This window comes from Jaculus jaculus, chromosome 23 (genome assembly GCF_020740685.1).
Source record: "Jaculus jaculus isolate mJacJac1 chromosome 23, mJacJac1.mat.Y.cur, whole genome shotgun sequence".
NCBI lineage: Eukaryota > Metazoa > Chordata > Mammalia > Rodentia > Dipodidae > Jaculus > Jaculus jaculus.
The window spans coordinates 8,164,063-8,177,354 of record NC_059124.1 but is presented as its reverse complement, the minus strand read 5'-3'; positions in this window follow the sequence as shown (position 1 = coordinate 8,177,354).

The window sequence follows — 13,292 nt, the reverse complement described above, 5'->3', positions numbered from 1 at the left end:
GGAAAGAAGATGGGCCTCTGAGCTTTGTTCTAATTGAATACCTAGCGAGCAAGATGGATGGTTCTTGCTGGGAGTGATTAAAAGGAGAAGTAGCAGGGAGAGAGGATGGGGGGAAAGGCTGGGTGGAGAAAGAGAAAGAGAAAGGGAGTTGAGAGATAAGGTCCAGGTCTGTCCACATCTCAGATGGATAAACTAGGCAGCAAGGGAGGGGATGGGGTGACATCATAAACTGGGAGCTGGTGCCTGACCCTCCCAACAGGGGCATATCTGGGACAGGGGAAGGGGTGCGTAAGACTTTCGTGTCTCGCTTTACACCTCCGCGTCCATGCCCCAGTGCATGGAATTTGTTACTTCGGTCTAGGATTTTGAGTCTGTCCTGGGAGCAATATTTTCAGCCCTTGTCTTTGTTTTATAGCATGGCGCGGATGAGCTATGGGAGAGCAGAGAGAAGTTGTTAAAAGCGAGTTAACGCAGGAGTGAATGGGGGACAAAGCACACTTGTCTGCCCCATTACACAACCCTATATTTTTCCAGGGTGGGATCTAGTCATTCACCCCAGCACTGCAGCAGTGATGAAGAGATGCGGGAGGGCGCGGAGGTGAGATGGGGGTGTATTTAAGGGAGAAGAGCAGGCATCGAGGAGGGGACTGGAAAGCACATGTAAATACTTGAGGAGACATGTAATAATATAGTTCAGGAATAATGAGTCCTCAAAGCAGAGGTGCCTAGGGAAGACGCTGATGGAAGTGAGCGTTCAAAGGCAAGTGGGTGTGTGTTGGGCAACACGGGTTGGGTCTTGACCAGCATGTGGACTTAATCTCCAGGAAGACCCACCATCAGGGCTTTGTGAGCAGAAGAGAAGAGGAAGTTAAGAGGGAGAAGGAACAAACTCATCATTTTTAAAAGAATATTTTATTTTTATTTATTTATCTGAGAGAGAGATAGGGAGAGGGACAGAGAGAGAAAAGGGTAGATAGAGAGACAGAGTGGGTGCATCAGGGCTGCCAGCCACGGCAAATGAGCTCCAGACGCATGTGCCACCTTGTGCATCTGGCTTATGTGGGTCCTGGGGAGTTGAACCTGGGTCCTTTGGCTTTGCAGGCAAGCTCCTTAACTGCTAATCCATCTCTCCAGCCCTGGAAGACAGCACTTTATTAACAGCTGTTATACACCAACCAGGCATATCTCCTCTGCTGGGCAGGGCTGTCTCTCTCTCTCTGTCTTCTGGTGAGGAACTGTGGCCTACATTCTGCACAACCCACCTGAGAACGTTCCATTGAGTAGCAGGAGAGCTGACATTCGAATCCACAACTCCTGGACTCCAAATGTGTGCACATCTGTAACATGGTGTTTTAATAATACTGAATTTATGCATGTACGTGCTGTGTCTTCTTCTTCTTCTTTTTTCCAAGTAGGGTCTCACTCTAGCTCAGGCTGACCTAGAATTCACTATGTATTCTCCGGATGGCCTCGAACTCATGGTGATGCTCCTACCTCTGCCTCCTGAGTACTGGGATTAAAGGCGATGCGCCACCATGTCCATCTTGCTGTGTCTTCTTAATGTGTGTGAGACGTTAGGCGACCATGGCTGATCACAAGCTCCCTCATCTCAAAGACATACAAGTATTCTCTCACAGTTCTAGAGACCAAAAGTCCTAAATCACAGTTCCCTCTAGATATTTGGAGAGGGAACCCTTCATTGCTTCTTCTGGCTTCAAGAAATGTAAGAGTGGGGGCTGGAAAGATGGCTTAGTGGTTAAGCTCTTGCCTGTGAAGCCTTAGGACCCCGTTTTGAGGCTTGATTCCCCAGGACCCACGTTAGCCAGATATATAAGGGGGCGCACGCATCTGGAGTTCACCTGCAGTGGCTGGAGGCCCTGGTGCACCCATTCTCTCTATATATCTGCCTCTTTCTCTCTCTGTTGCGCTCAAATAAATAAATAATTTTTTAAAAGAAATGTTTTCTTTATATATATATTGTTTATTTTTTTTTTGTTTATTTGAGAGTGACAGCAATGGGGAGAGGGAACACCCCTGTCTCATTCCAGGCCTTAGTGGGAATGCTTCAGGTTTTTCCCCCATTTAGTACAACATGGGCTTTAGGTCTTTTTGTATATAGTTAGAATGCTGAGATACGACCTGATCATTCCTGGTGTTTTCCATGTTCCAATCATGAAGGGATGTTATATTTTATTGAAGGCCTTTTCTAAATTTACCGAAATGTTCATGTGACTTCTGTTCTTAAGTCTATATTTCTGATATTTTATCCTTATCTACTTTCATTTTTTAATATTTATTTATTTGAAAGTGACAGACAGAGAAAGAGGCAGAGAGAGAGAGAGAGAGAGAGAGAGAGAGAGAGAGAGAGAATGGGTGCACCAGGGCCTCCAGCCACTGCAAATGAACTCCAGCCATATGCGTCCCCTTGTGCATGTGGCTAATGTGGATCCTGGGGAACTGAGCCTCAAACCAGGGTCCTCAGGCTTCACAGCAAGCACTTAACCACTAAGCCATCTCTCCAGTCCTTATCTATTTTCGTCTGTTGAACCATTCTTGCATCCCTGGGAGAAAACCTACTTGAGTGGGGTTAGCTGATACTTTTGATGTGTTCCTGGATTCAATTTGCAAGTATTTTACTGAGAATTCTTGGGTTGAAGTTCATTAGGGATATTGGCGTGTAATTTTATTTCCTTGTGTCTAGGTTTTGGTTTTGGTATTAGTGTAATGCTGGGATTCATAGAGGGAGCCAGGGAGCTTTCCTTCCTTTGCAATTTCATGAAATAACTTGAGAAGCTGTGGTTTTAGTTCTTCCATAAAGGTCTGGTAGAATTCAGCAGTGAATCCCTCTGGGCCTGGACGTTTTTTACTTAGGAGACATCTCATTACTCCTGAATGAAGTCTTATTAAATATTGCAGCTTTATCCAGGTAATTGCCCTCTTTTGAGTTTACTTTCAGGATGTCACATGAGTTAAGAAATGTATCCATTTATCCAAATTTTCCAATTTTGTGTATTAATATGTGTTTTTGAAATATGTCCTAATGATATTTCCGATTTCATTGGTGTCAGTTGTAACACGTTCTTTTTCATCTCTAATTGTGTTGGCTAGACTCTCCTCTCTTTTCATTTTGATCAATTTTGCTAGGGCTTTGCTTTTTGAAAAGTCAGCTCCTTATTTCATCAATTTTTTAAATAATTGATTTCTTTATTTCTAATTCTTTGATTTCTGCCCTGTTCTTGATAATGTGTTTCCACCCAGTATTTTGGGGTTTGAATTGTTCTTATAGTACAAAATCCTTCAGATAGATTTTTAACTTATTTTTTAAAATTTATTGTTTATTTATTTGAGAGTGACAGACAGAGAAAGAGACAGAGAGAAAGAGAGAATGGGCTCGCCAGGGCCTTCAGCCACTGCAAACGAACTCCAGACACATGTGCCACCTTGTTCATCTGGATCATGTGGGTCATGGGGAATCAAGCCTTGAACTGGGGTCCTTGATCTTCACAAGCAAGCGCTTAACCACCCAGCCATCTCTCTAGCCCCTTTAAATTAGTTTTTCTAAAAATATTTTACCTATTTGCTTGCAAGCAGAGAGATACAAACAGAGAGAGAAGGGGAAAGAGAGAATGGGTACACCAGGGCCTCCAGCCACTGCAAACAAACTCCAGGTGCACTCGCCCCCTTGTGCACATAGCTTACATGAATACTGGAGAATCGAATCCAGATCTTCAGGCTTTGCAGGCCAGAACCTTAAGGTCTGACCCATCTTCCCAGCCCCTAAGGTATTTATCTGAGATACTCTATTTTTGTAATGTTGGCACTTAGAGCTACGGGCTTCATTGGGTCCCATGAGTTTTCATATACTGTGTATTTCATTCTCATTCAACTTTAGGAAGTTTTTGATTCCCTTTTAGATTTCTTCAACAAGCCATTCGTTGCTCAATATCAAGGTATTTGTGGGTTTTTTGGGTTGTTTCTCTTGTTGTTGACTTCTAGCTTGATTGTGTTGTGGACAGATACAATATGGGGAGTTGTATCAATTTTCCTGAATTGACGGAGATCTGTTTGATGTCCAAATATATGATCTGTTTTAACGAGTGCTCAGGCTCCATGAGCTGCTGAGGAGAATGTAAATTCTACAGAGTCTGAGTTTACATAGAATGTTCAGTAGATAATCTGCTAAATTCATTTGATCTATGGGGTTGTTTACCTCCATTGCTACTCTATTTTCTGTTTAGATGATCTGCCTACTGACAACAGTAGGGTATTAAAGTTATCCGTTATTGTTGTGTTAGGATTTAGTTCTGATTTAATGTCTCCTAGGTTTTGCTTTATTAAATAAAATTGTTGCACCTGTGTTTGGTGCATATTCTCTTGTTGACGAGTTCTCTTGGTAAGTATAAAGTGTCCTTATTTACCTCTTTTATTAGCTTTGGTTTAAAGTCTATTTTGTCAGGTGTTACTATAGCCACACCTTCTTGTTTCCTATTCCCTTTTGTTGCAATATTGTCTTCTATTCTTTCATTTTAAGTGGCTTGTGTCTCCAATAGTAAGAAGGCAGCGAGTGGATGTGGAAGACTGCAAACTGATGGGTCCAGTTTTCTGATCCTGACTGTTAACCCGTGTCTCTTGATTGGTGAGTTGAGTCTACAGCGCCCAGACTTATAACTGAGAGGTGTGAGTTAATCCCTGTCGAGGTGAAGACTGTGATGTTTGGTGTTTTCTCGATCTCCATTTACTTTCGTGTTTGTTCTAGTTTTGATTATTCCTGCCCCCCACTGTAGCCTCTTGAGTATTGTGCTAGTTTGAATGTATGACCCCCATAGCCTCCGGTAAGTTTTACTAAGGTTAAAATTTCCTGCTTAGGTCTCCAGCAGCCTGCTGGAGTCGGGGTGGGGGGGGGGGCAGATCTGAATTCCAGCACAGAGGAATGGACAGCAGTCTGAGCTCTGAGGGTCCTGTTTACGGCTGGCTCAGGCTTCCTTCTTTCTTCTGTTTTCTGGATGGCGGTGGTTTCTCCCTCTGCCTGGTTTTATTAATGGGAACCAACTTTGTCTGCCATCGATGGAACTTTCCCTGGATCCATAAGCCTGAAATAAATCCCTTCCTCCCGTAAATTTACATGTGGTTGGGTGATCATCCCAGCAATGTGAAGCCGTCTATGGCAAGTGTCTGCATTCTTTTCACTGTGAAGTATTCCATCCAGTGTTCTTTTGGGGGTCACGTATCGCTCATATATTCATGAAGGTGGCGTGTGTTGTGTAAAGGTTTTATTTATCCTTCTATTATTAGGGCTAATTGTGCTGGACATAGTAGTTTCATTTGGCAGTCATAGTCTTTCAAAATTTTTAAATACTGCATTCCAAGCATTTCTGGTTTTTTTTAAGTTCCCATTGAAATATCAGATGCTATTCTGATGGGCCTACCTTTGTAAATGAGAAGGTGTTTTTCTTCAGCAGCATTTGGTTCTCTCTTGTTTCCTGTGTATTATTATTATTATTAACAACTTCCATGATTATAAACAATATCCATGGTAGTTCCTTCCCTCCCCCCACTTTCCCCTTTGAAACTTGGCTCTCCTTCATATAGCCTCCCCCTCTCAATCAGTCTCTCTTTTATTTTGATGTCATGATCTTTTCCTCCTATTATGATGGTCTTGTGCAGGTAGTGTCAGGCACTGTGAGGTCATGGATATCCAGGCCAGTTTGTGTCTGGAGGAACACATTGTAAGGAGTCCTACCCTTCCTTTGGCTCTTACATTCTTTCCACCACCTCTTCTGCATTAGACCCTGAACATTGGGTGATAGAGATATCACAGTGCTGAGCACTCCTCTGTCACTTCTTCTCAGCACTGTGGTGCCTTCCGAGTCATCCCAAGGTCACTGCCATTTGAAAAGAGAAGCTTTTGTAACCAAAAGTGAGAGTAGCATTAATATATGGGTATGAACATTAAGACAAGTGATTAATGGGCAGTTTGATGAGCATAGTGTATACATTTAGCCAGACAGCAGAAGACATTACACTCCTAGGGCTCATGACTACCCCTGTTGTAGGTTTTCAGTATTAGGGATGTATTCCCTCCTATGGAGCAGGCCTCCAGTCCAATTAGAGGGCAGTTGGTTTCCATCATGACAGATGTGCCACTATTGCACCCGTCGGCTCATTTGGCCTGGCTGGCCAAATATAAGGCTTGCAGCGTCCACTGTTTGATGTCTTCACTGGTGATTTCTCTCCCATTGAACTGCATGCAGCATGGCTTTTTTCCAATTTTCTGTCAGCTGGTCTACATGGAGGAGGTTTTCAGCTCAGTTCCAGCAGGATTTCTCAGTGGCCTTGCAGCCCAAGTATGTGGAGTCTTCAGCAATAGGGTCTTACCATCGATTCCTGATGGGAAACCAAGGTCCTCTGCATTGGTCTGTAATATTTTAATATTTTGGGGCATCAGGGACCTCCCTGGCCAACAACTCACTGGTAGGTATCCCATCCCTGGCACCGAAAATTTTCTAGTAACAACCTATGGCCCCTGAAGTTCCATTGTCCAAAAAGGTAGGTTTCCATATGACTTGTATATATACTCTTAGATTTTGATTAGCCCTCCCTCCACCTTAGCTATGATGTGACAGGGAATCTCCCCTCCCCGCCCAGTCCTGTCTGTTTGCTGTTCTATGTGCCTTCTGAATCTGCAGCCAAATTCTCTACCACTGAGTTATCCCCCTACCTCCTGAATCTGGAAGAGACTCTCTTTTTTTGAGATTCAGGAAATTTTCTTCTGTAATTTTATTAAAGATATTTTCTATGCCCTCAGCCTGTAGTTCTTCCTTTTCTTGGAAGCCTATGATTCAAATATTTCATCTTTTTAAGGTGTCCCACATTTCCCCCATATTTGGTTGGTACTTAAAAAAAAAAAAAACAACAAAAAACTTGCCATTGATTTTGGCCTCTGAGTTTGTTCTCTTTGTCTTTGTCCAAGGCTTTCTTTGGAGCTTTTTAAATTAGTTATTTTCATTTTTGTTTTCCACTAGGTTTTTCTTCAGCATTCCCATCTCCTTACTGAATTCCATTTTCATCTCTTGGTTCGACTTTCTTCTCGTCCATCTCTCAGAATTCATTCCTGCATTTGGTCAGTTGATTCTCACCCATTTCATTCAACTGCTGGTTGAGATATTTTTCTCGTTGCTCTTCCGTTTCACTCGGACTCGTGAAGCGTGTTGAATATGCTTGTTGGAACTGCGTTTTGGAACTCTTTATGTGAGGTTCCTCTAAGTAGTTTTCACTGGTGGTGTCCGCTAGGAAGCTGGGCACCCTTTATGGGGGATATTTGCTTATTTCCTTGTGGCCTTTGTTTCGCGTCGGTGTTTGCCCATCTGGAGATAGTCCCTTTTGTATTCCAGAGAATGCGGCCACAGTGGCTCTCTTGTGGAGCTTGTGTTATGGGGCCTGCTCAGCCTTGATCTGGGTGAACACGGGCCGGTGGTCTGTCTGCAGCTCTGGGCTAAACATCCTGGAAGCGATGCAGGCTCCTCCGTGTGCATGCAGACTCCACATGCAGCTGGCACGTGTGAGCAGCTCAGGTGCCCCTGTTTAGAGTCATGCAGGTGGGCAGGCCAGGGAGGGAGGCTGGTGTCGATCTGAGTGTGGCAAGGCTAGGGGTGTGCCAGTGAGGCTGACAGGTTGCCTGGAGGAGCACTGACCTGGACCCTGGACAGCCTACTCAGGGCTGGATTTGGGGAACACTAGCAGCCCGGGAGTGACAGGTCTGGGGAGCGTTACAGGCTCATGTGTCCCCTACTGAGGGCTATAGGGACCCGACTTCGCCCTGCTAACTTGCTTCTGTTTCAGATTCGGATTTCATCTGGCTGCCTGTGCTTCCCGGTTGTGGATGCTCTTTACGTGACTGTACTTTCACCACACGCGTGCTTTGGCTCTCCTCCATCAGCACTGGAACCAGTTTTCATCAGCCCTTCCATGTGGACTCCAGACCAGCAGAGATCCAGGAACCCTCCCGGCCTTCCGTGCCAGATCGGGACTGCTGCGGCCTCCAGACGTGTGCGCTGAACAGCTACCAGGCTCCTCAGATGCCCAAGACTGCAGACAGCTCTTGTTGAGTTAGTTGCTGTCGGCAATCCAACAACCGTTCCTCTCCTTTGGAATACCAATTCATTCTGTCAGTTCGGTTCCTCTAGGGAGGCCTCACTAATACAGATTTAAAGTTTTTCAAGGTAGCATAAGTTATGCACCTTTTCTTTCTTTTTTTTTTTAAAGAAATTTGTTTTTTTATTTTTTTGAGGTAGGGTCTCATTCTGGCCCAGGCTGACCTGGAATTCACTATGGAGTCTCAGGGTGGCCTCGAACTCACGGTGATCCTCCTACCTCTGCCTCCCGAGTGCTGGGATTAAAGGCATGCGCCACCATGCCCGGCAAGAAATTTTTTAAAAATATATTTTATTTATTTATCTGAGAGAGAGAGAATGGGTCCTCCAGAACCTCCAGCCACTTCAAACGAACTCCAGACACATGTGTCCCCCTCATGCATCTGGTTTACATGGGTCCTGGAGAGTCAAAACGGGATCCTTTGGCTTTGCAGGCAAATGTCTTAACCACTAAGCCATCTCTCCAGCCCAGTTATTCCTCTTTTCTAAGAAATTGGTCCTGGAATTCTCAGTGATGTTTGCTGCTACCATTGCTGTCACCATGAACCAAAAGGGTGGTTATCCAAGATTCAGAGCCTCCTGATGCTGCAGGAGTCCTAGGGATGTGGAGACTCACATTAGTGCCCAGGAGCCGATTGTGAGCAATAATTATTGTGTGTGTGTGTGTGTGTGTGTGTGTGTGTGTGTGTGTGTGTACAAAACATCTGGGGAAAATTAAGCTAGTAAAACACCCCAACTCTGAAACACACCACTGTTATTAAGCCCGGATTCCTCATAAAACGTTGTCTTTGACACAGAAAGGAAATATTTGCTCCAGCACCTGTGTTGGCCCCATCAAGTGTTTCCTGTGATCTTTGGTCAGCTGCACATCACCCCCCTCCCCCCCCCGCCCCCCGTCTTTGGACATTTTCTTCCCTAAGGGCATTTGAATTCCTCCCAGATAGTGTTCATCTACATGCCTTTTTGGAAAGGGCACTTTGCATTCAACTCAGAAACTTGAGATTACTGGAAGTGCAGGAATGGCAATGTGTCACTCCCTAGACAGAAAAGCGAGTGCCCTGGATACGATATTAAGTCCAAGATGAAGGGGCAAGGCAGAGCTGAAGGGCTTTGGATGCTAGACTGAAGAGTTTGGACTAATACTTGTTATAACCAGCCACATGACTGAGGTCCAACATGTCCTCTCTCTGGACCCCAGTTTCTGCTTGGAATGAATGGTACTGAAGCCTCTAGGGACAGGTTTTCAGCAGGAGGCAAATGGTTTATTTTGGTGGCAGGTCGAAGGGTGTCACTATGAATACAAATGTGGCCTTAGAAAGGGTATTGCAGCCAGAAACTCACCCAAGGAGCTATTTCAGAATGCCAGGCTCCTGCCTGCCTGAGCCCCAAGACTGCCTGTGACTTCACTGCTGACTCTTTCCAATGCCAAGAGCCCATGGTAAGGCTGGCAGCAGCATAGGCATCCCTCGGTCTTCCGAGGAATTCGATGGTACTTCTTCCTTCGAAAGCTCCAGGTTGAGGTCTCAGAGGGAGTGGGGCTGGCTCTCTTCCCTCTAGTTCTCAGGGGAGCTGGCCCAGTGCAGATGGGGTCTGCCGTCATCACCACTGAGAATGGGCTGGAGTTTTCTGTCTTACTCGATTTTCCATCTGGACAGGCGGCTCCCCGAGAGATGAGAAGGAAAGCAGGAAGGCTGGTCGGAGGATGTGGACCTCTTCCCTCTCCCCGGACCTCTCGGGCCTGTGCCGCAGCACAAGGGCCAGAACTGTCCCCTTGTCTTTGCTACCTGAGTTGTTGTTTTTTTTTTTTGCAAACTTACTTACAATAACATTTGCATTGGCGTGGGATTTATATGACCTAAGAGAATGCTTACAAAAGCCCTGCACATGAACCACAAGCTGTGAAAGCCATTTGACAGGCAGGGACGTGCTGACTTAGTTCTGAGTTCGCATAGCTCGCTGAATGTCTAGGTTCCATGGCTGGAACTCCACATGGGCCTTCCAACTCCAAATCCAGTGGTGGATTCCCTGGAGAGATTCAGCTACTGGGGAGAGTACTCAATGACCCAGCACTCCCCCCCACCCCCCGACTGCCAGGGTCCAGCAGGAAGCAAGAGAATGAGAAGCAAGGCTGGGTGCTGTGGGCAGGGAAGGTTAGAAGTGATGCACTAATGTCATGCCTTGGGCGTGCCTCCATCACGGTGCCTCTAGGAGCAGTTTCTACCAGAGAATGCTGCTTCTGTCTGTTTTATGCGAACGGGAACAGAATATTTGAGGCTGGGTAACGTTCAAAGAACAAAGACTTGTTTCCTCAAGTTCTAGAGGTGGACAACTCCAAGACTGACGAGCAAGAGTCTCCTTGTAGCCGGGCCCTTAATCCCAGCACTTGGGAGGCAGAGGTAGGAGGATCGCCGTGAGTTGGAGGCCACCACGAGACTACATAGTGAAGTCCGGGTCATGCTACATTATTCCATGGCAGAGGGCAAGGGAACATGATCCAGCAAGAAGGCACAGAACTTGCATTTATCATTTATTGGCTTCCATGGTAACTGCGATTATTCATTTATCATTGGCCACTCTCCTCTCCAAGGTCCCACTTCTTAAACAGCTGTATTAGGGATGGAATTTCCAACATAAGACACTTTGCAAAACGCATTCAAGCTACAGAAATGGCTTGCTAAAAGCTGCCAACATTCAGCGCCCACTGCTGTGGGGTACAAGTTTGTAAACATCTGTCAGGTAGTTCAGGAAATCCTTAGGTTTCACTTGGGAGAGTGACATTTTTGCATACAAGGTGTTGCTTAGTGCCCACATGCATGAAGTCCAAGGGCCCAGCCCTAGCACCATAAGATAAACGAACAACCCCCTGAAAGTGGCCTCCTTGTTCTCAGTAACCACCACTAAGACTCAGTGTTTCCTTCAATCATTAAAACATAAAACAAGTTGAGAAACCGGGCGTGGTGGCGCACGCCTTTAATCGTAGCACTCAGGAGGCAGAGGTAGGAGGATTGCCGTGAGTTCGAGGCCACCCTGAGACTCCATAGTTTCAGGTCAGCCTGAGCTAGAGCGAGACCCTACCTCGGGGGAAAAAAAAAAGCTGAGGTATAACTAGCATAATTGACTGTGTCACCAATCAGATATTTTATGCATATGGCATATTTTGCAGATAATACCAAGTACGGTTTACATTCTCCGTCTTCTCTGCTGCAGAATGAGTGATTAACTCTGGTTGAAATTCACTCTATTCAATGCATCCTAAACACACTGCTATTATTGTATCACCAGTTTCCTTTTCATTATATTGACATCTGCGTATCAAGAAAACTGGTGTCCAGTTTAACCTGGTGTGTTTTCTTTTTGCATTTAAGATGATTTTTCTCTGTCCACAGACTTCACTAGTCTACTAAGGTGGTCTATTGTGGCGGTTTGATTCCAGTATCTCCCATAAACTTAGGTGTTCTGGATGCTACGTTTCGTTTCCCAGCTGATGGCAATTAGAAATTCACGCCTCCTGGAGGCAGTGTACTGTTGGGGGCGGGCTTATGGGTGTTACAGCCAGTTTCCCCTTGCCAGTGTTTGGCACACTCTCCTGTTGCTATTGCCCCACCTGGTGCTGCTCAGGGGGTGATGTCCACCCTCTCTGCTCATGCCATCACTTTCCCTGCCATCGTGGAGTGTCCCCTCAAGTCTGTAAGCTCTTGGTCATGCGATTTCTGCCGGCTATGTGAACCTGACTGCAACAGCTATGGTACAAATAAATTTTGAGAATCCCAACTCTTTGGGGCACAGAAAAACACTTATAGCAAGGCTCTGGGAAAATCCTGGTAAGAATTTAATTCTGTTGAAACAAACTCTGTAGTACATCATTTTAAAAAAAAAAAGAGGCAAATGTCATGGTGTCAGTGAATCTGCAAGAAAGAGGAGCGTGGGATGGACACTAGGAAGCAAAGGAAAACACGGAAATGTCTGAGCGAGAAGTGAATGCTTCATCTTGGATGAGAGGGTTGATAAGAAGGGAAGGCAGACGCCTGAAGAGAAAGGGAAGGCAGGTTCTTGTGTGCTGTATGGAGAAGACCCCCAGTGCCCTTCTGGCTTCTTCTGTATAACGTTCTGGCTGACGGACAGCAGCCTTACAACTCCTCTGGACACTGTGAGTGGGAGATGTGCGTGCTAAGTACTCCTCCGTACAACTGCAACTGTAAGGAAGGGCAGAAGTGCCAAGGGGCACTGTGGATCACCAAGCACCTATGGGAGTGAGAGAGCGAGTGGATGGCAAGTATGGTTCAGAGGCATTCCCAAGGGGGACGGAGAGCTAAAGAAACCATGCCCCCCACCCACAGAGCTGAGGAAGGCATGTTTAGAATTTTTAACTCATAGTTACCATGATAATCCTTCTGACTGAATCTGTTGGGTTATCATACCTCCCTGCTGTTCAGGGATGACCTCTCCTTCTGCCCCCCTTCACACCGCTTGTACAAATGGCTAATGTGGTTCCTCTCCGGTTCGCTTTGCAGTGCATCGACCAGAATGTGTTGACTCCGCGTCCATGGCTGACAGTTTTAAGGAATGATAGTGTCTCTTTGAGACGTTGCTCTGCTATCCCTGCAGGCCCCGAGGTGTACTGGGAAGACATACTTAGTGCAGAACTGAAAACTCCAGCAAACGTAAGAGCTAAGGGTCCAGATGCTGTCCCTTCTCGTCGGCACTGCCTTTCCCCTAAGGAGTGACTCCTCACCCGACTCACTGACCACGGACTCATTGACTTGGGGCTGGTGAATTGGGATGGGAGGAAGGCCCCATGAGCTGCTACACCTCTGTGAACTCTCTCTTCCATCCTTGCATCCCAGCCTGAGACTGGTCCAGCAAGCCTGGGAAGGATAAGTGGACCCTATCTCCCTAGGGATTATGGGGGCAGAGAAGAAGGGAGAGGAGTATTGACTAGAGCCAGGTGGCTTGTTGAGATGGCTTGTCAGACCTAGTGCAGCCCCGAGTTCATGAGTCACCACTGCTAAGTTTAGTGCTGGCTTTGGTCACAGAACAGATGGGTAGTCAGGGCAAAGACAGGCTGCTGGACTCCAGCCCAGCAGAGCCCTTTGCAACTGGTGCCTCAAGACTGGCCCAAGCAGGCAGGTCTTCGCTGACTCA